General features: G+C 43.5%; 1 pseudogene; it reads left to right on the top strand.

Moving 5' to 3' along the window:
- The first annotated feature begins 18,392 nt into the window (after positions 1-18,392).
- Positions 18,393-22,061, top strand: LOC120848784 (annotated as a pseudogene).
- Positions 22,062-22,826: the final 765 nt, after the last annotated feature.

Raw genomic sequence — 22,826 nt, 5'->3', positions numbered from 1 at the left:
CCCATTGAACGTCTCACTTTCGTCAGTTATTCTTTGCTTCATCACCTCTTCATTGATGAAAATATAGATAGCAAACTATTGTTGATACCACCTAAATCTAAAGACACTTTGCCCAGACCCCACGCACCAGTCGAATGTACGTATGTACGAAAATAATTCCTGGAGAAGGGGAACAAGAGGGTCAAAGTATAAGCACAAATCTCTAAACACAGCTAGGTTACCAATGCGCGACCGAAAAAATCCGCCTGAGATGTCTGACTGAATCAAATTAACTAGTATTTAGACTAAAGCTTCTAGGGCACTTGAGACGTCCCGCCAAAATCGGTTTCTCAATGTATCTATCACCTTGCCGTTTACTAGAGAGATGCAACGAGGTGGTTGAAGCATGGGGTGAAAATATCAAAAGATGAGCTTTCCTTGTTCGAAAAATGTAAAACAAAAAAATCTTTTTTCGGGCAATCTGAGGCGGCATTCACACACGACGTCAGACCGTGCTCGCCTACTTAATTTCGGCGCCGACAGATGTCGGAAGCGTCGAGCGTGTCGGCACCGAGCTTGGCTGACGATCTTGGGTAACTTTTTACAATGCGGCGCGCGTCCCTTAAATGTAAAAATTTAATTGAGCGATAATTTATTGATTAAAAATAACTTATTAAGAAAAAAGATATTTAAATCCCTCATGGCTGCCCATTTTTGGTACGGAGATGATCGGTCGAGGCGCTCAATCACTCTCCAGTCTCACGTTGCACCATTTTTCGGTAGCATGTATACGACTAGCCGAGCACGGTCATGGCGTCGTCTCCGAATGCCGCGGCAGATAGAACGAAACCGATATTTTTTTGTTTGTTTCAACGAGGAATTTTGTTGTTACTTTAACTCCATACGTCCTAGTCCTTGCCTCGCCTCTGTAGTAAACCATAGCGTGAGGCATCGAGAAATCGATTTTTTTCGGACCGTCTAAAGTGGGCTAGAAGGGCCAGTTTACATGCTGTTCACAAAGCCATGCACCAAGACGCACCAACCCCGCCTCAGCAGTGCTTTGGTTTGGGTTTTTTACCTGAACACCCTGGCTACCTACTTCTACTCATTGTCTTGACTTGTTTGCTTGTTCTCGACGTCCACTGCTTTTTAAGTTAATTAACTGAAAAAGCAGTGGTCGTTTTTTTTATCGCTGTTCCCCAAACCAACCGTCACGCGTTCTTCTCGGGTACAAACACAAACCTTTTTTTTTTTTATTTTTCAGGCATGTCATTCCCCTTCTCTGTTATTTATCTCTGGTCCAGTCTTTACGTCTGAACGTTTATTTTGTTGCATTTCTGTGAAGAAAACTGAAAAGCTCGAGGTACACCTAAGCACTTCTTAGGAGTTGTGAATGCGAAAGCATGCAAGCCGCTCGTCCGCTCCCTTTTTCGAGTGGATGCCTGAGGCGGCGCCATTTCGTCGGTGTCCAGACGAGCAGAAGCGCCAACGTGTCGGCTATCGGCGAAACTAACGCACAGCGCCAGTTTCAACGACCGGCCACCCCATGGTGCTGCGTGTCCGGCCATTGGGAGGGAGCCTCGTCGACGTGCGCCGGCCACTGAGACCGAAGTGTAAAAGGTGCCGTTGCCTAGCTTTGGGCGTCGTTTCATAGCTGGGAGCTGTCGAGAAGGATTTAAGAGACCGTTTGGCGCAGTTCCAAAGCTGATGACGTCGGCTGGCTCCATGAGACAGTTAATGCTTTCGCAATAATATTTCAACTCTTCGTCTACCCGAGTATTCGCACCTAGTCTAGCATTCTCCTCGACTTCCATCTCTGGAATAATGTTCATATCGTCTCACCTTATTACTGCTTGATTCGTACCTAACGGTTTCTTCACACCCTTTCTTTGAGGTAGTTTTATGATGTGACATTTGGACTGTTCAAGCCCCCTTTTTCACATTCATGGAATTCTTTATTACCTTATAGTTTCTTAGAACAAAAACCTAGTCCCTTACTAATTCTCTTCGCCGTTTAAACACTCCCGATTTTTAACTATATATTTTTTTACTAACTTAGTGATTCAGCGTGCAAATTGACGCCTTCTTTTGAAAATTGTATTTCATTATCCCTTTATCCTCCTCATTTCTATTTTCGCTCACTATACTTTTCTAACAGCCGATTGCGGCCAGTAACATGTGAAGCGCTCCTTTAACAGTGTTGAACTTGGTACATTTAATATTCATATTTCCCTTCCCTTGATGCAGCACTTTGGTGCCGAAGCAGTGAACTTATTTAAGTATATATTTATTTATTTATTTAAATTACCTCAAAGGCCTTTCGGCATTATATGAAAGGAGCTGGACTGCTTAATAGATATTTAAGAAAAATCAAACATTGAACCAAATATTGAAGAGCACACACGGCAGAATATATTGACAAAAGAAAACATACAGATTAACCGAATTTCGGCTTTGGACACGAGTAATTATAACACAACAACATAGGCATGAAATAAATTGGAATCTCAGATGGTTTATATTGCAACCTAAAACTTTTTGTGTGTGCAATAAAATAGTTCTGTATTATGTAATGGAAATGGTCACTAATCTTGAACGGAAATATTAGGAAGTCGAAATAAATAAAAAAAAAAGAAAAAGAAAACGGCACCGGAAAGATTGTTCTAGAGTTTGATGGCGGGTTGCAAGGAGGAGAATGCTAATACTGACACGAAAGTACGCTTGAGGCTTTTAGCGTTAAACTTCTGGGATTCTTTATTAACGGATTGAAGGAACGCGATAGACACGAGAGTGGAGTTGTCACATAATTTGTGAATTAAACATATTTGAGTTATGTACGCCGCGTTTCTAGCAAAAACACCATTTGTTTCAATAACGAAATGCTGTCGATTTCTGAATATAATGACGAGATAAAATGGGCGGCTCAAGTTTAACTTTGTTCAATTTGTTTAATCAAGTAAGTTGGATGAAGAGACCAGATAGCGGATGCGTATTCTAATTTCGGTCGGATGTGTGCTTCGTATGATATTTTGTCAGAGTCTCGACACCAGATAACCCATCAACTGCACTGGGTACCAAATACCACAATATTTGGTTCTATGGTAGCCAGAAAATATAATAATCGTCTGTCATGTAATTAAATCTAATTAAAAACAGATGAGCATAGACTGATTTATTTTAATGGTTTTATGTCACAGAAGCAGTCAGCCAGAAAACTGAAAGCAGTTTTCCTGCTCATCTATTTCACCAGCTAGACATTAATCAATGTAGAAGTAACAAATACTGAAACGCCTTTCTGATGAGTATTGCAACAGATATACAAAGGTACATGTCAAATACTCATCAAATCCCCAATGTTTTTACCGATGTAAAGTCATGAATGTAAACCAGACGCCGGCGGATAAAAAGTAGATGATGCAGCTGCTAGCTAAAAATCTAGCCATGCGGCATTAGCAAAATGGACTGTTCATTAAAGGAATTAACATTTATTCCCTCAGATGTCAAACCGAGTGAGAACAAGAAACTGTATTTTTTAAGCACTAATCGAGTTCTATGGTTCAATCAGCACACTCGGTTAGGGAGGGATGAGGCATGATATTTTTAAATAGTAGGCTCGTTTCTTGCAGTCCTGCCTCCTAGGGCAGAGTTCCTCGCCATCAGCTGTAGGAGGGTGCGTACAACATAGCACTGCTACCACCAAAACGGACGTGAAGCCGCACGGCAACAAAACCGGAAAATCCAGTTTAGAGAAAATTGTGACCAGCTTCTTTTTAGCAAATTCTCTTTTATAAAAGCACAATACGAGATTGGGTGACTCAAAACATTTTACGGCTCACCTGGTATACCGGTATAGAGAGAGGAAAGGGGAGGGGGGGGTCTCTAAACTAGGCTGAGTTATACGGGTATAGAGAAAGGAAAGGGTTGGGGGGGGGGGGGGGTGTCCCTAAATTGAGGCTCCGCTTTCCCTAAACCGAACTTCCACAAATCGTGGCCGTTTTCTAAACCGTGTTTCGATGGAATGGCGCTCTATCAACCGTAGTGAGGCCTGCAAAACCGCGGCTCTTCGCTTCTTATGCCATTATGCTGCGTGGTGACCCCTTTGTTTTGATTGAGCCAAGATCGCATTTGTTCAATTCACTGATGTGAACAAGCATGATTGATGTGACTGTCACCAGAAGATTATATTGTGAACTACAATCGAGGATGATGTTTCTATAGTTTTAGAAAAACCTTATTAAATATACATGCTAGATGAATGAAAAAAATAGCAATTATATTTCTCAATATGATCGGTACAATCTCAGAAAAGCTGGCCTTGTTAAGCGGGTGCTGTTGCAAATATTCCCGCATTTTTATTTCTCCCCTATCAATGCTCACATTGTACTAAAGATTTACTAGAATATAAACCAGCCATAAGCAGAATTTGACAGCTGGTAATAAAGGTATAAATTAATACATCAAGATATTTTACTAACAAATGTTAAGGGTACATTTCCAAAAAGCGCGAACGGAGCTGAGCTCTCTACCTAATCAGGTGATTTACCGTATAAAATGTCGTTCGGTGACAAAACGCAAACGCTTAAACGAACGAAACAAAATTGCGAACTTAGAGGTAGAGATGCCAGTAATATGGTCTCTGATAGATACTGAACTTATCATGCCACCCTTAAACACCCCAATAGGTTCTGGTAAATACACATTTCACCAACGAAGTGGCCTCCGAGGGTCATATTAATGGCTGTGTTGGTGTTATTGATTCGTGAAAAAAAGAGCAAACTCTTTCTTAAAAAAACCGGGCACAACTATAAAAAATATATAAATATAGTAAATAAATTAAAACAAAAACGATGCCATGCTCGCGCATTTTCTTTTTTTTTTTTTTGCAAAACGTTATGGTTGTATTTGAATTTACTAGAACAACGGATACCCTGTAACAGAAAGTGTTCGGGGTGCCGGTCTTGACGACAAGAATCTCTCGTTCTAAAAAAGAAAAAAAAAACAAAAAAAAACACACACACAATCACATTTCGAAGGAAGTGCGTAAAAAGAGCGATGGTCGAGCCATTCTAGAAAAGCCAAGTTGTCACTTTTCCAGGTGGCGAGTCCCGGAAAGCTCACTGCGAAAACCGGCGTGTCGCTAGCAGATAGGGAAAAGCCTGCTGTTTGTGACATCCGCGCACTATTCCTCTCGACTCAGAATTTGCGACTCAAGCCAGTGCAAGTGGGGCCGATTCAGAAACACGTCGTGAAGAACACTCGCGTCTACTGTCATTCAAAGTTTGATAAAAAATAACTTAGAAAATACTTTTTTTAGGCGGTTTAAATAAGAAATAACCCAAGCTTGGCGCAAACACGTGAGTTCTGTCGCTGTGTCGCATAATGCACCAACATGGAAAGCGTATAGACAGTCGCTGCTCGCTGGATTGAAGATCAGACGGCATAATAAAATTTCCGGGGCTCATTTTTATTTATTTTTCGAATAGTTCGTGGGACTAAATGTTGTCAATTGTCTATAGCAGAAAGTCTGCGGACGAAACATACACACACACACACACACACACACACACACACACAAAATGTTCAACGGTTATTTTCACTTGGCATTTCATAGGCCCTATATTGGTTAATGCTTTGGTACAAGTAAAAATTTTACGTAATATTATAAAAATATAAAATATACTAGAAATGATTGATTCTTGCAATTCTACAAGGAACTGGTGACACAAAATTACTAATGTGTTTTTCACAAAATATTCCGCGTATTTGAGATGAATCTTTGTATGTTAACGTTTGATAAATGACCCAATAAATATAAAACTTGTATTGTGTCTCTTCGTTGACGCTTTCGTAACACCGACACTACGTATCGCTTAGTGTACGGGGATGTTCACTAAGCCATTTTCGTACTACGATCCTGGGTGCATTACCACAGACAAACAATAACGGCAAATAGTGTATAACGATAGCTCTATAAACAAAATGTACCTTTGAATTGAAGAAAATAGCTTCGATCGTGCCTATGTTTACAGCAATTTCCCTCAATATACAGATTGCTTTACCACTGATATGCACTATAGGTGGCTGGGTGTCGCTTAGCCGCGCTGCGGAACAGGCGCGAGTAAAGCCGCCTAAGGTTTGATGCTTGTCGGAAAATTGCTGAAAAGAAAAAAAGTCGAGTGTCTGCTGGGTTTCTTCGTGCATTTAGTCGATGTTTTGATTCACATTTTCTTGTATTTTACGTGAAATTTACTCCTTTAACATTCCTTTCTGAGAATGAAGCTTTTGAACGTGGGACATGCACGCTTGATCCACTAGAATGTCGAAGCTCTCAAGCATCAAACGGCTTCCCAGAAGATTTCTCGGGCCTACATGAGCTTTTTTGCACAACGAGCAGCCTTTTTTCGAAATAACAGAAGCAAATTCAGCGCCTTGAACACTGTTTGGACCAACGCTTAAAAGAGTTGAAAAGCGTTTCAAGAGCTTACTTCCGGGACAAGCCCTTTCTTCAGGTGGCTTCATACCTGTTTGCTCTATGTGCCCTCCAGCGCCCTAGTGGATATTAGTAGTTTTATCATAGACGTTTTTCACCGTGGCGGTATAATCGTGATACGTATGAAGAGCGATAATTGAAAATATAAGTTCATAAACTCCACCGAGCAGTCTGAAATATTTCCTTTCGTTTTTCATGTTCCAATTACCGATTGTATGCCTGTGTTACAAAGATATAATATATCAGTTGTGACAGGTTAAAACCCTAAAGCCTTAACCGCGCAATTCAGTGGCGAGGTAGAGCTGTCTAGAATCCTCCATTAAAAAATGAAAGCTTTGAATGATGATTAACCTTCGTTTGTGTAAAGTTACCCATGAAACAACTTATTTGTGTTGGCGTTGATTTGCGTGGGCTTGAGAAATCGCTGAACTCAGTGGACGGGATCCATCATTATGTTCAAATTATTGTGTACGCGCAAACCGTTGTGCATTGTGAGAAGATTTTTGAAGGTGCAGACACTAGAGTCTTTTTCGGCAAAGTGAAATTTGCCGATATATTTCTTTTTGGTACCAATAAAATGACCCTCGAAGTGCGAGAGAAAATATTTTGTACCATGTTTATTTAATTTTATTTATTTTTGTTGCCATAGATGGACGCAGGCGTGGAATGTCTGTATGAACTCTAAAGTATCCAGGACAGCCCCGGGCCATAGTTACGTTCTTATCAGCTCGACGGTTGCGACAGCTGCACTTTCTTCTGGTTTACTTGGCACCAGCCAGATCAATTTCCCGCGGGATATGGGAGCGTCGTCATAACGACTCCGAGCCCGCACTTGCCGCGAGTGTAAGTGGGCAATTTGTACTCACTGCTTCACGTAAACCGATATTGACTCAGTGGAGATCTGGGATGGCGTAAGGCCTGTTCGGGTAAGTTTGCGCTTTGGGCGAAGGGTACCTGTCTGCAATTTCATCCCTCGCGATACTTAGACGGAATCCGCTGGATAGTATTGTTAGCGTCTGTTCAGTTTCAGGTTCACGGCGCAGTCATGGGTCTGCGTCGGCTATCTTCACTCGGACTTTTCACCTGTGAGTTTGCCAACATTTGTAAAATTTAAAATCAAAAGTTTGTAAAATAAACGCGAATTATTTCGTTTTCAAGTTGCTGCTTTTCAAATGCCTTGAAAAGGCATCTGATGTATCTGCTGCTCGTCGATGATGACACGCTTGCTCGAAATAAACTTGAATTGTCTTAACTAAGATAGTCTTAAGAACAAAAGATATTATCAACTCTAATCTTATTGCCCCAGGTTTTTTTTTTTCTTTTTTTCTTGGGGGCAACTTTCTTTGGCATTTCTGAGAAGTGCAGAAGAGCGTGCGCACAGATATAATCAGCGTTCAGTTTGCGAGATGGTACACATTGCGACACTGTTAGCGCGAACACGACATCGGCGCATTTTCGCATTTTACTTCTAAATAGTATTAGCATGCACGAAATTTTATCTCTTACATTCTAGAACTAAATGAGACCTTTTCGTAGTAATAATAACTTGGATGACATCCCTTGGTTTCAAAGAAAAAAACGGGAAAAACCGGCGATCGCTTGTTCGCGCTAACAGTGTCGCGCTCTGTACGTCTGACTTTACCTTTGACTTCAATGGCAGAAAAAGTTGCAACCCGGGTATAGACAGTTTTCGTGTGACAGTTCCCATACTGAAACATGTCAAAGCTGGGTTGGGCTACAAAACAAAAAGATGATTAAAATACTTCTTGTTTAGCATCATTTAATATATAATATACATATATATAGTACAAAAATATAACAATCAAGACTCTACAGGTAAGTTATACACAATCGAACGTAAATCCTTGAAAGCTGATTTGTCAATAAATTCACTCAGAGAACACAGAAAATTATAGAAACCTTGGGATTTGGTAGGCTAACAATTATTTTCGCGAGTTTAATCGACATGTCGGTACGTTCTAGTAAACAAGATTACGAATTTTATATGTTTTGACGTGCAATTGAAGGCTGGACAATTTCATCTAAACAGTGCCATACTGAAGTTGTGTTTTAAGTCTTGTCGATAGCCTATTATTGAAGAGGTTAGAAATAATGAGTATATTATTCATATAGAAAAATGTTTCTTGAGTTTGTGAAATGTAAGGTGCAATTCCAATCATGTGTATTTTTTTCTTTTTGTCAGGTGCACTTTTTCTAAGTCTGTCGACGTGGTATTCCCCAAACCAAGGAAGAGCAGTTTAAATGGAAGTAAATATAGATCTTGTCGCAATACTTTAAGCAACTTAGCAAAACTAAAATTAAAATAAGTACAGCCAAGAAACCTCTATAATCTAGCATCTTCCAAATTGAAAGCGTCTTCTAATCGGAAGGCTCAGCTACGTTAATAATCAACATCGCGGACGCTATGAAAAAAAAAAGATCTATAGAGTACGTTTTATGGTGACGGTCGGAGGTAAGACCGACTGTCTGTTTATTCTACACGCATGAAACAGAAGCATACTAAAACATTTCAATCGACTCGGTCTTCTTTGCCTGTTAATACGTGTTTGTGTGTAATGCTTTTTTTTCTCTTAATTGATTGTTTGATCACTTTTAAACACTACCTTCGCCGTTTTTGAGGCAAATTACTCGATAAGCCAGGGATTGAATACTGCCTAGGAAGCACGGAGGATTCTCAAAAGCGTGAAGATTTTTGGAAATAAAAATAATCTTCGAATGGGACACCAAGAGTGACGTAAGTAAATGAAAGCTCACGCTAAGTATAACATATCGGAGCAAATTTATATGTAGAAAGTTATTTTAGGCCTTCTCCGTTCATCGCCGTCATTAGTTCTCACGGGGTTCTGGTGAAATATTGATGGTACAAAAAGAGTGCATATGCAATAAGATTGAGCTTTATTTTGATTTGAAATGACAAAAAAAAAATTAGTTGCACCGACAGTTCTGACAATTTTTGGGACCAATACGTAAAACGGATACTCTGCTATTTTCTTTATCTTTTAGCTTCTTTAGGTTTCTTGTCATTGCAAGGAATTTTGGAATTGCTACCAAGGGCTGCTCCATGGGACAATCAGTTCTGCCTTTTTTTATTATGTCCAAAAAGGTTTTGTTATGATCTCCTTCAAAATAGTCTTCACTTTAATAGGTATTGCTAAACACAGTTCGGGTACCCATTTAGCCAAGAATCTCATATAATTAAAACATGCGAAATCCGTTTCGATATATATAGTTAGGAAACGAGGAGATTAGTTGCACGTGACTAGTATTTATGATCTAAAATCAGCATAATCAAACTTCTGTTCTGTACGTACCGGACCAGGTTTGTATTTTGGGGGGGAAATATATGTGGAACAATTGTTGATGTTTCAATAGTCATGTGATTTTCGCACGGGTATTAGGATATATGTTCCTGTGTTAAAAAAGTGCAACAGTCCCTGCTTTTAGGGAGTCTTTTTGTAACTGTATATTAGAAAATATCACCATATTATTATTTATGCGCACGTACTGCGACTTCATTTAAGGTCATAGCAGGAGTGAACTAGAAAATGTCTCCATTCTTTTATAATGTTTTGTTCAACTAGAAACTAGAATAAAGCTTCACGGGAGACATATTTACGTTTGGTAGACTCTTTGAAATAAGAAAGGTAACACATGTTTTCGAATCGCAGAAAACAATTAGGATCGAACTGTGGCGTTACCTCTTCCAGTTACCTCAAGACGTCCTACTCAAAAGGGGCATATTGATTTTTCTTAGTCGGTAAGCAACACATTTCAGCCAAGAAAGATTTACACGTTCCAACGGCAGTGGCCAACAGAGGCATAAATTTATAGTCGTATTAAACACTAGTTTCAACAATCACTCTGGTATAATTTCGTCCGCCCGCAAACAAAGCAAGGAAAGGGCCACCTTTTTTTCGGCTCTCGTTCTGTCTTTATTATCATTGAGCATTGAAGTCTACGTACTAATGTAAGGTTTACCATTTTTTTCTGTTCAACGAAAACTTATCGCACAAAGAATTTAGAAACGCTATATCACACAGTAATCATTGCAAAATGTGAAGTATCCAACGCATTTTGTCGCGACAATAATTAAAAAAAAGAAAAAAGCTCGATGAAAAGTTAGAAAAGAAGACTGAAATGCATTTTCTTGACTTGAATCACATTTTGATGTACTCACGCCGCACATATTGACGTGAATCGGTGAAGTATGCTTTAATATATTCTCCATAAAATATGCGCGCTCACCCTCTGTTAACAATGTTCTTCTCGTTCCTCTCAAACGAAACCGTTTGTCTGGGTAAGTGGAGCGAGAATTGACATTCGGCACTATAGCCCAAGGGTAGTAAACCATGAGGCGCCTCAGTTGGCTGCCTAGTCAGCGCGGATGGTGACCAAAATCAAAAACAACATTGGGCGGGACAGGCCCCCAAACATCAAAGAGATTGGGCACGAGTTCTGCGTTTACACTTCGGCAGGGAACTATGACGTCGGAGCTCGAGTTCGGGTTTCATGATTGCTGCCGCAAAACAACTCAGATTTGTGAACATTTTGTTTCAGTAAGGTGGCGCTACACCAGTAAAGACAAAATTAGTTGTCCGGGTGTGTAGGCGTTCTAGTCGAGGGCCAATATGGCATATCGAATGTTAGAAGTACTAATAATAAAGTACTGTATATGAATTGTTTTAAATACTATTTATAGAATTGTATGATTATGCTGAACAAGTAACCTGTTTTATAATGATGTACTACGATTCGTCTAAGGGCAAGTAGACATGACCGAGGGTTCTTTGATAATCTTGGATTAGTTGTCCAAATATGAGCATATTAAAACCTCCGTTCAGTATACTCTGTGTGTTCTAGACAGAACCGGTAACTATATATATATATATATATATATATATATATATATATATATATATATATATATATATATATATATATGATTTTTTTTTTTGTTTATGTTATACGAAAAACGCGGTGGCCAATGTTCTTATTTTTGGCTTTCTGGCCGCCTTCCTTCATGGAAGTTTTTTTTTTATTTTTTATTTGGGGCTTATATTTTTTAGCTTGTCTTGCCGTGCAAAGTAAATAACCAATTCGCTGTCGGGTGTATTATATGCATTGTTTTCTGTATCGCTAGTTTGCCGGAGGCATATTAGCGATGGGAAAAGTTCATTGTTTAACGATTTATACATAAAAGTAAAATAATAATACAATATTTTATCACACTCATCGAGGGAATAGTAATTGCGCTTTTAAAATCAGTAAAGTCAGCTGATTAGACGCTTTGTGGAGAAGGCGATTCCAATCAATAGTGTTTTGGAACAAATAAGAGGTGCTGACAGAGCAGTTGCATTGGTATTTTTAGACATGATGATTCATTTGCGATCAAATTTAAATATTCTAAGAACAATATTTGACAAATAGTAAGCTTTTCAAGTAAAAAAAAACAATTTTTCGTCGAAAGGAATATTATGCGAGAGCAAATCAGAAAGTCTTTGCCCCTATCTTTTTTTCTAGCCAAATTACGGTTGTAATTGCAAAGTCGCAAAGTCAAACATATCCATTCCTAGCGGGGGATCTTTGTTGTACCGGTCCTGCGCTGCCTCGGCAAAAGCGCCGAGAGATTCTGGATGTGTACAACGTGGTTATCCTCCTGGACAGAGCGAGGCCATGTGTGGTAATCAGAACCGCCGACAAGCTCCGATCATTTCACTGGGAGAGTCTGGACCACCCACCATACAGTCCGGAGCTCACGTCCAGTGATTTCCAAGTTCTTGGTCCCATGAAGACGATCCTGGTAGAGGAGCGATTCACGTGCAACAATGAAGCCAAGACAGCCAAGAGGCAAGAGTTGCCGCGCGCCCACCCATAGACAAGGTAAACACAGACGAACCGGAAGAATCCCTCTCCTCCTCTCATGCCGGCCGGAAGTGGCACGAACACCCTGTAAAGGAATACAGGGTGTCACAAAAGAAAATTTACACGGCCTTTTTCACCGCAAAAACAAACTAGGCATCGCCGAACGCTCATTCTCCACCCAAAGGTAGAGCTAGAGGTCACAACCAGATGCCAAAGTTTCAGCCCAATCCTATGAATTAATCAAAAGTTATAAGTGATTTTCTGAAAATTTCAATGGCAAAATGGAGCCCATTTTTGCCCGTTTTCGGTTTCTGGTGCCATAGAGCCCCATGTGTTTGAAAACTCCGTCGGCCGCCATTTTCCCATTGAAATTTTCCGGAAATGACTTATAACTTTTGATTAAGTTATCGGATCGGGCTGAAAATTTGGCATCTGGTTGTCATCTCTAGCTCTACCTTTGGGCGGAGAATGAGCGTTCGGCGATGCCTAGTGCATTTTTGCGGTAAAAAAGACTGTGTAAATTTTTTTTTGTGACACCCTGTAATTTCCATAATCACTATAATCGGTGACAGGTCAAGAACGAAGTGGAATGTCCTCCCACCTCTTTCCACTTTAGTAGTGCGAACAATGGAGAGGCAACCTCTTTTCCACCATTCGCTCCTCTGAAATCGAAAGGGGTGGGGAGAGCTTGCACTTCGTACTTGACCTGTCACCGACTACAGAGTTTAGCGTTTTCTTTCCTGTCAAAAGAAGAATCTCTTCTAAAAAAAACAACGGTTCTGAGTCAAGTAATATTTTTTTTTTCTTTCACAGAAAAGTACTGAAACCCTATATGGCAACTCTTTGATTACACTTTCTGATCATGGCAATCACTCCCATTTGGACGGTGTACCCTTAATACACTATGTCAATCTTGTACATCTTGAAGGCCCTTGACAAAGTTTTCCTAAACTCATACTATCCATACTCTTAGCATTTCTTGCAGAATTTTGTTCACGGCTAATATGCTTTTAACTATATAACACTATTAGTCCCCATTGATTAAATCATTTGATAGCTGGCACCGTTAAGTTCAGTACGTGCCAGTTGAAGGTTGGACAACAAAAATCAAGATGATTTAAATCCTGATTCAGGTAATTAATAAAATCATAATTTAAATCACACCGGCTATGCTCTCATGATTTAAATAAAAACTTTCCTTAAAAAGTAATCATCTAAATACTTCTTATTTATTGTTTGTATCGCATTTTATGCGTTCTAGTTGGCAGTTGTCATGTATGTTAACCAATAGCCTCGTCTATACGGAGAAAGCCTGGCACATCGACGACGGAGCCATAGGGCGCGCGGCCGCAGAAAAATGGAGGGGAGGAGCGCGGCGAACGGTGACCAATATGGTAGCGCAGGGCAGAAAGGGCAGAGATAGTGTGCGAGCGCTTGGGTCATGAGCGGCCGCACCCGAACCAAGTTTGTTTCGGTGTTTTCGTCACAGTCGTTTCCGTACTCCGGGAGAAACGGCTGCGGCGATTCGAAAGGGCGCTGGCAATACGGAATTGTAGCAGACCGTTTCCGCAGCCTGCTAAGCACCCGGATAGCGCTCCGTAATCCGCCACAAGACCTTGAACTATGCAGAGAAGGCTGGCAGCGCGCATGCGCAGCTGCGCCGTTTTCTTCGGGGTTACCGTAGCGGAGGGGAAAAACGATCTACTACAACTCCCTAATAATGCACCGTGCCGGTGGCGTCGGCGGAGTTGTCGGCGCGCCAGCGGAGTGCGTCGTCGTCGGACCATCGTATCGTGCCGCGGAAGAACCATGCAGTTTTGACTATACTTCGTTTCAGCTTCCGTCTGAGCTCAGCCAAAGCTATGTATGGCCGGAGCCAATCACACGACGGCAATTGGTCACGCGGTCTTGCCTGCACTTTTATATCACTCCGCTGCGCCGCTGGTCATCCGCGCCGCCCGCGCTCGCCGAGTATTTCGTCTGCTTCGGGTGTATCAACGGTATCGTCAGCTAAAGGTTTAAAATTGCCCTTTCACGTTCTAAAATTTAGTCAGAGAGGATCTCAGTACGTATACAGGCTGGCCGCAGGCATCTGTGTCCGAGCTTTCCACCTGTCTGGCATTTCGGCATAGTTTCTAGATGTAAGTACTGTCGTGAGCAAAAGTCTGGATAACACGGGAGCGCCGACCGAATTGCATCGCCGCGCTCCCTGGCGGCGCGGCGCCTGGTGCCGAGACCCGCGCAATGCGCACGCGCGTCCTTTCTTATCTGCTGGGCCACTCGTTCGCTCGCTTCAACGTGATGCGCTCCTGAGCGATTAAATGGGCGCTAGGTGCCGCCCCGGGAACCAAGATTCCGAGAGCCTCGCTCACCGCTCTGGACGAGCTTGCGTGCTCCGCGGCACGCGCCGTTCGCGCATATCTTTCCCGCGACTCGGCGACGCGTTAAAAACTGTCGCTTCCCTCCTTTCGTTATTTTAAGCTTCCCCCCAAATTTGCCCCGGCTACAATGCAAACAGCTGCTGCTCAATTTATTATGCACGCGTAGTAAAGGGTCAAGAAGTCAAGAAAACAACGAGAAAAAAAACATGGTACTGGCCACAAATTCTCAGCATGGTTGTTCGCGAAGTGACCTTAAAATGTCCAGTTTGACATCAGCTGTGATGACTTGTACCGGAAGCCATAAAATAAAGCGGCTATGCAACGATTTCCGGAGAATGGCCAAATAATATAGGAGTTGTTCTCCGACACTTTTAAAGTAAAGAACAGAAAAGCGATTTAGTCTGTGTGCCCTAATTATAATTTTAAACAATAGCAAAGGTTCAAGTTTCCGGCACCCCTCAACTCTCTACATGACGTGCTCAGTGACTTCGACGTGAGGATGCACCGGTTTCCGTGCGCTCTCCCCAAGGATGTTTACTCTTTCTTTCTCTACTGCTCTTCGTGAGGCGTTGAGCTGCAGCAATCCCCGCGTCACCGTCACGGCGCGTTTCCCATGGCCGCCGCGCACGGCAGCAGAGGAGGACATATTTCCATTTCTGCTTTGCGATTACACAACAGAATTGCAAGTTTTTGCAGGAAAGTGATGCTTTTTCGAATCTTTCGGACGCTATCGACAATATAAAAATTACAAGCCACCCAAACTGAACCAGCGCCTCTTTTTCCTTCCGTTTTGTTTCTTGTGTTTTCTTGGGAGGGGGGTTGAATAAATATTTCTTTCTTATTTGGCGTTTTCTTTTGGCTCGTCATTCACCACTTTACCGCGCGTGCATGATCACTCGGAAGGAAGCCCAAGGCTGCCTCGAGTACGCGAATACAAGTTCTGCAATTCATTGCGGCTGCATCAACATAAGCGACAGTTTTTAACGCGTCGCCGAGTCGCGGGAAAAATATGCGCGAACGGCGCGTGGCGCGGAGCACGCGAGCTCGTCCCGAGCGGTGAGCGAGGCTCTCAGAATCTCGGTTCCCGGGGCGGCACCTAGCGCCCATTTAATCGCTCATGAGCGCATCACGTTGAAGCGAGCGAACGAGTGGGCCAGCAGATAAGAAAGGACACGCGTTCGCATTGCGCGGGTCTCGGCACCAGGCGCCGCGCCGCCAGGGAGCGCGGCGATGCAATTCGGTCGGCGCTCCCGTGTTATCCAGACTTTTGCTCACGACAGTACACATTGCAAGGTGCCCGATGACCCGGCCGTTGGTGTTTCCTTGTAATGTCTGGATATACCAGGGCTCAAGGCGCAGTCCTTTCCAACAGTTTCTCCGCGTTCACTGTGGTCGGTAGGGAAAGGGGTGCGCTGATTTCGCGGCGTATCAGTGAATTGTAGTGGCCCGGACGCATTTCTTGTTTACAACGAATTCGCGGTACGACGCGGCCGGAGTCTCCTGCCCAATGTGAAAGTAAACATTCATCACGACCTCTCGCGTCTGACGCCCAAACGTGCCTTTGCGAAAGGACGTTCTGAAGCGACTCGGTGAGGAAAGCAGCGAAGCACATGATTCGGCCATTATGGGAACGAAATCACATAGAAGAACCGAGCGCTGCAGCCGTGTTGCCAGCGGATGTACGCGTTTCCACCAAACCACATACATTTAGATATATTAATAAAAATATAAACTTCAGATATTTATTTCCTTTCGTTGCAAATCATTCTTAGCAGTACACATCTGGAATGTTGTGCAATGTTTACGCACAAAACAGCTATTTTAAAAATATTACTTTTGCGGAATACTTTGTGGTGCGTAGGAATGCTCTTCTCCAAGCTGGGAACCTTCCCTCAGCCTTTGGCTGCGCTCGGACGGAAGCTGAAACGAAGTATACACCAACTCATGTTTACAAACAACCCGGCGCGCCCTCTCCCTCTTTTTTCCCCTTTCTCTCTTTCTCTGGCGCATGCGCGGTGGCTGGTGGGCAAAAAAGCTCGGCGTCCTGTGTAAACAAGCCCTTGGTATACGCTGTTGTTTTTCACATTGTGCCGTGTATTTCGCTTTGTATTGCTTTTCCTACGTGCCGATTGCAATGTCGGACTACTACAGCGGCCTTAGCGAAATGGACAGAGCCCGTTATGACGGGAAGCTGCGTGTAAACGGTGTGGACTACGGCGATCCGTACCGCGTGGACGCCTCGGAATGGACGTTGACGGGTCGGCGGTGGCCCCTCGTTACTATGATAAACATTACAGTGTATCTGCTTTTCACGCCCAGCCAATTTACGCCGGACACATTGCAGGCGTAAAGTCCCTGGAGGCGTACAACTACTTCGAGTCAGGTCAGCAGGGCTGCATTCCATCGCCTACCGAAGCCAGCTGTTTTAGGCCTGAGTTTAGACGATGTTTGAAGCGTAGTACGGACTGAATTTGAATGATTTGCGCCACAGAGCAAATAATGCAAGGAGTTGAGGATTCATGTAGGTCATTCCGAGATCCGTAACGCCGCAACCACGTTTCGTTGGTGCTGTACATACTCACTCTAGTTATTAAGATAAATAGCTTTTTCCCGTGTCGGTCGTTGATTTCGTCGTTCATATGTCTGTGGTTAAAAACCGCGTTTGTAACACAGCTTCGTGTTTTACGTGCTAATGCTTACCCTGCGTTCCTGTTCATTCCATGTGCGTGTATCACGCCCACGCGTACCTGGAACCATCGTCATTCAGAAATGGCGTACAGTAAAAAATCCAGTCGGCAAAGACGCCAAGTCGTTAAAAAACACGTCTAACTGCTCGTGCAGAACGTCTCGTTTTCAGGAATATTGCCTTGACTGCGTATTGCAGAGCTGTGCTGTGTACTGTCCAGTGACTAGCAAAACATGCGATCGCCGGTGTCCCCCGTTTTCTGCCAACAACTGATAGGCTGTCATAGAAACCACTAGTGGCCGTGGTGTGCTCGTGTGAGGCATCTACCATATTAGAAATTGTTGTTGAACACCAACATGAACAAGTAGTAAACAACATTATATTCATGTCACATATTTCTTGTGTTGTGCCACATGCATGCACATCTAAATTCAGTTGTCACATTCCTTCCACCCACTTGCAATTCTGAGGCTGCTGTTTTGATATTCTTCTCAAACATAGGATGTCGTGGACAGGATGATCATTGTAAAACCACCGCCATGGTGTCAAGATTAAGAGGGTATTTGGTTGAGAGTGGTCACCATTTCACAAGCTATAAACTGGTGTATTGGTTTTGTATTCTTGCCCAGGCCATGTACGTGACGTCCGGCTGTGGCAGCCTGACAGGCACGAGTTGTGTTTTGTGCGGGCGAATGTCAAGCCATCGCAGAGGGCAACTGGACCACTCCATGACGCATGGGTATGCCTGGACCATAAGACAGGTCAAGTGTACTGTGGCCACTGCACATGTAAAGCAGGGTAAGTTCGTTCATAGCTGCACCGGCAACACAGCATTTTCCAGAAGCATTATTTGCTCGTTTAGATGAAAGCGGATTTAACTATTTACCTCTTTCCTTGCAGACTGGGTGAGGTGTGCAGTCATGTAGCTGCACTTTTGTTCTGTGTGGAATTCACGGCCAGGGTGTCACAGGAAGACTCGTGTACCTCTCAGCCGTGTGCATGGACCAGGACGGTCGCAAGAAAGGTCTGTTACAGTACTCATGCATATTGTAGATATGAGCTCTTGTCAAATATTTTTAACTATTCTAGATCCTAGTGTCTGGAACCCTATGTGACAGATTGTGTAACTAAATTACAGCTGTCTTTCGTTTCTTTTGGCTACCTGCATAAGTAAAGCCGTGCACGAAAAGAGACTTTCGTATCCGCATTCAACCTGCATTCATGAATCCTGCATTCGCAAGCTCTTAAAATGTGTGCTCAGTGACGCTAAAGTTAAAGGCATTTTGCTATGAGAATTATCATGTAGGCCAACCCAACAAAATGTCAGGATTGTAATATTGTCCTTGGATAACAATCCCAATGCTTAATCCTTTGCCCAGAACAAGCAGTCTTCAGTGTCCGAGGGCATAATTCGGGGAGCTTTTCAGGATTGTGACAAAAATTATGCTTGCGCTTTTTGGTTACAGCACTGGCTGCCTCGCAGTCAAAGGTATCAGTGCAGCGAACAAGCTGTGGAGATCACATTATAGCATGCCCATGTTCAATCTGTTATCTACATATTGCAATGAATCTTTATCTCCATTGCTCAGCTTCATCGTACCTACCGTAGTTCCAGGTTTGGATTGCCACTGTAGTTTTCTCTGCTGTTGTAGTGCCATTGAACCCTTGATCATCAGTGCATATCCATGCATAAATGGTAAATATGAAGGGCTATATTTAATAATTATGACACTAGTTTATTCCTTTTGACCCATGTGCTACAATGAAAAGTTTCTAGATGGAACAAAAGTTCAGTAGCAGCGAGGTGTGTAAAATCAATGTGCATTCACACAATCTTTTGCCACGCTTTGACAACTTGAGATGCAGGCCTTTAAAAAAAAAGGGCGATGTAAACGTGTATGTCTACATCACAGGAGGACATGGTCCCTGTCCACCAGCTGGACCTCAGCAAGCCCGGAATGCCGAGCCGAACCCTTCCCGAAGAACCAAACCATGTGTCCGGTGATTTCCAGCTCGCCGACAAAGCCCTCTTCCAAGAGATTCACCGACTGAACCCTCAAGCAGTCGTCCTGAGGTCCATCCCAAAGATGGATGACGAGGACACCGACTCCGCCTCAGAGGACGAATAGTCCTACACATTTTTGAGGCAAGCTAATGCTCATTCCTGTTACTAAATTTGGCACATTGATACTTTAACCTGTGGGTTTCTACTTTACCTGCTGGACACTGCTAGGTAAATCCCACTCCGTAGCTCGCTATTTAAAACTGCTGCGGTCCAGTTCATCCGAAGACTGCCGTAAGGCTCCGATGGAGAGGAGACAGCAGCAACACACTGAATTCGTAAACGATGTGTTTATTGGCACTCGAAAACGAAAACACGCTTTGCCCTGTCAGCCAAAAAAATAAATAAAGGGTTGGTATTGCCTTATTTGACGGAACTGCCTGTGGGGCCCATGCTGCCGTATGAGGCAGATTCGTGGGAGGGGAGATGCTGCAAAAAGAAAGTAAAGCCCCTGCTTAGCCAGAGCCTCCCCCTATGGGAGCTCCCATTCATTGTTCTGAACCGGCTTAAGTAGCCTGCGGGAAATGGATGTGCTTTGGGGCGGCTGGTTGTAGGTTAGCCTGGACCTGGGCAGCTCCATAATCATTCCGAAGGGCGCACTGGCGGCATGGTCATCGAGTGGGCGAGACCACCCACTTGTTGTTGGCGGAACATGATCAAAAGAGGTCAAAATAAGGACTTAAAGACGAGGGCTGGTTTTCTTCAGCACCTAATAGTGTGACGTGCCTTACACAAAATGCAGGTTTTTTTGGTGCTTTGGCAGCAAGTTTCTTTAATTCATAACATGGGGCTAAGCTATCAATAAGCTTTGAATTTTTAAAACAAATCAAGGTTATAGCAATGTGTTGTGGTGCAAGAGACTACCAGATTACCAGTGAAGTGCAGTTGTGCTTTCACCTGAAATCTCTTGCCGGAAGTGGGCACATGTGACTGCGGGTGCAGTACACCTCGTTGCTTCGATGGGCTTCTCTTCAATCTTTCTATGAGTAGTAAAAGTCAGTGCGCTATCTCCTTTACTGTCGTGCATCCACTGGGAAGAACATGTCCAGAACATTGAAGTTGCACGAGCCTTGTTCATTGACGCAGGAATGCTCATTGCTTCTGCAGAAATGCTAGGGGTAGAAACAAAATTGTGAATGTATCGTCTCAAGAATGTGACAAACGTCGCCCAGAGCCGTGTATGGGGAGACTTTGGCCAGTCTATGATCTTGCTGCTGGACGCCCCCCTTCCGAGTGAGCCAATCAGCCCGCGGCGCTAAGCGAGAGGCATGAGCACATGTGCGTGAACTCTCAGCTGCTCCCAACTGAGCGAGGAGGGCTGCCATTTTCACTTAGTCGTCCGACAAAATACATGGGATCGAGATCCAAATTTCGCTTCTCTCCTTTTATTTGGCAGGCTATGGCAAAAAAAAATATTATTATTTATCGGTGGCTTAAGAAGCTAACGAATTAAGTTTCTTTGCATTTGAACGGAAACTTTGCTTCCAGCGAAAAAGAAATAAGCCCGTAGCAGACAACGCGTAACCTCAACAGGGCTCGGCGCCGACTGCATTGCGTCAAAATGGCGGTCGTCTCCTCTTTTCTCCCTTCTTCCTCTCTCGTCTTTCGGCACCCTCCTCCCTTTCCTTCGCTTTTCTCCTCTCCGGCGTCTTCGTTGCCACACCCACTGGCCTAACTCTCCCAATATACGGCTCTGACGTCGCCTATCTTCATAGTGTTCTAATTTTTGTAAATATTTCATTTTTAAGGAAAGTCAGGAAAACAAAATCAATGAGGATGTCGCTCCCGCAAGACATGTTTGTTCCCATGACAGAAATTGAGAGGATAGAAAAGAGCACGAGACGGCAGGCGACAACACTTATGTGGCGGGAGGTTCGCTACGGCAGAATAACTGCTTCTATCATCAACAAGGTGTGTGAACTAATGACATTCGCTCAATTTTCGTAAGTGCCAGCATGCCAAGCATGTGCCCTTTACAGGTGCGCACAATGCGAGACACTACACCCCCAAAGGCCATCCTCGACCTCGTTCTACTAAGAACCCCGCCACTGACCACCGAGGCCATCCGCTGGGGTGTCGAGAAGGAGCCCGAAGCCAAGGAGGCATATCAGAAGTTCATGGAGACTCGCCACAGCGACTTCAGGCTTTGCAGTGTTGGGTTCGTGATCGATAAGAAGGTTGTTCCTGCTGCCATTATTCTTCTCTTCGTGTTTGAATGTGCAAGGACGGACAAAGCTTGCACAACTTTCTTAATTTATATCTTAATCAGCTGGTGCCAACAACTGAAGCACTGTTCCCTTGTTCCATTTCACAGCCTCACAAGGAGTTGTAACTGTTGTATGTTAAGGCTCGTTCACACACTTGTAACCGAGGACGACCGAGAGACACAGCCGGTTTTTAAGCCTCTTGCGACGTCTTGGGACCAGCTCTGCAGCAGCACATGCGGTCCCAAGACGTCGCACGAGGCTTAAAAACCGGTCTTGTCTCTCTTCGTCCTACTCGGTTACAAGTGCATGATTGAGCCTTGAAGGGGCGTCCACACCGGAATTGAAAAACATGCACGACTCCCGACTTTTGTGACAAAAAACCGCGTCGCAGGAAAGAGAGACAAAAGCCTGGGCTCACCCTCTTTCAATTGGTTTGGGAGAGGGCTCTCTCAAACCGGTCCAATGCCTGTTGTAATTGCTTAGGACCAAACTGATTAAATGCAAAACTTTCCATGTTTTGGTCTTCTAAAGGAATAATGTGCTTAGATGGGCCAGTTATTACATTGCAAATGGTATAAAGCGCCGTAGAAACATGGACCGAGACGCGAAGAAAACGGCATGGGGCGCACTCTCAACTGAAGTTTATTCGAAAAAGTACACGCTATTACTCCCAACAGGAATGCACAGTCATCAATGAATCCCTGCGCAGCTCACATTTTAAGTACTCCTACTCATTCATAGATGGGGCCAAAGACTGTTCCCTGACGCACTTGTTTCCCCTAGCCCTAATCTCAAAAGCCTCGTGTAGTTTGTGTGACACCTTGTTTTTGTATTTTGCCAAAATCTTTGTGCTATTGAATGACGGGGCGCAAGGGCATCTGCTGCAATGAACAGCAAGATGCCGTGATGGTGTCGTCCTCGTGGAAGCTGCGTGTTCGCGAGCTTGATCATTAACACACATATTTGCACTACATAGCTTAACCTACACGTCATCGGGATCTCATACACGCCGCCAGTCGTGCTCTCTGTGTACTTGTCCCTATGTCTAGTGTTGCACGGGTCTATGAATGGCTGGGGATTATTGATTCTTCGGCATAATCGCGACATCTTGTTAGGCGCTGAAAACACAGCCGAGACA

The sequence above is a fragment of the Ixodes scapularis genome, unplaced genomic scaffold (genome assembly GCF_016920785.2).
Source record: "Ixodes scapularis isolate PalLabHiFi unplaced genomic scaffold, ASM1692078v2 PGA_scaffold0__279_contigs__length_252992795, whole genome shotgun sequence".
Classification (NCBI taxonomy): domain Eukaryota; kingdom Metazoa; phylum Arthropoda; class Arachnida; order Ixodida; family Ixodidae; genus Ixodes; species Ixodes scapularis.
The sequence above is the reverse complement of the archived record's forward strand: the minus strand, read 5'-3'. Positions and strand labels throughout refer to the sequence as shown.